This window comes from Larus michahellis, chromosome 4 (assembly GCF_964199755.1).
Source record: "Larus michahellis chromosome 4, bLarMic1.1, whole genome shotgun sequence".
In the NCBI taxonomy this organism is placed as follows: Eukaryota; Metazoa; Chordata; class Aves; order Charadriiformes; family Laridae; genus Larus; species Larus michahellis.
This window is the reverse complement of record NC_133899.1, coordinates 91,042,970-91,043,747: the sequence shown is the minus strand read 5'-3', so window position 1 is coordinate 91,043,747 and position 778 is coordinate 91,042,970.

The window sequence follows — 778 nt, the reverse complement described above, 5'->3', positions numbered from 1 at the left end:
GCACGGCGGGGCGGCTCCAGGTGGGAAGAGGGAGGCACCGCCTCCCGCCCGGCCCGGCCCGGCCCCCCCCATCCCCGGCACGGCCTCCCCGGGCTCCACAGGGGGGGAGGTATCAACGGACAGCACGGCTCCGAGCCCCTTAAAAAAAAAAATAGCGGGGGAACATATATGTTATTATTCTTTTTAATCTATAGCGTAGCTGCTCCTTTCCCCGTTTCTAAAAAACTAAATTAAATGAAGAACCAGCTCTACTACTTCAAAAAATGCACCGTCAGGGGGTTTAAAAAGGGCTCCAGCAGAATAGATGGCTTCAAACATACTGGGTTTTTTTTTGTTGTTGTTTTTGATTGTTTTTTTTTCTCTAAGTCTCAATACTCACTCTTTTGTAGCATCAGGTTTTGTCTTCGAGGGTTTCCACCTCTTTTATCAGTGAGCAAAAATGTCACATTTGGCTGGGCACAAGGTATCTAAAGCCAACAGATGCCAAAAGGAAAAACAACCGGGTTTTAAAATGCAGCCTGAATGCTTTAGGAGTTAATTGTTGTTTCCATTATTTGTTTATAGAAAAGACTCCAAGGAATGTCACTTCTAGCAAAAAAACCCCATTACGAATAAATATACAAATTTGAACTGTAATAAAGGGCAAGATTAAAAAAATCCAGATGAAGTTTTCACAAGTTTTGGAAGGAGGAACACAACTAATTCCCAGTCTTAATGGGACTGCCACCTCCAGTCACCTGAAGCCAAACGTGGTCAGTTCACAGTATAAATTTTTTTC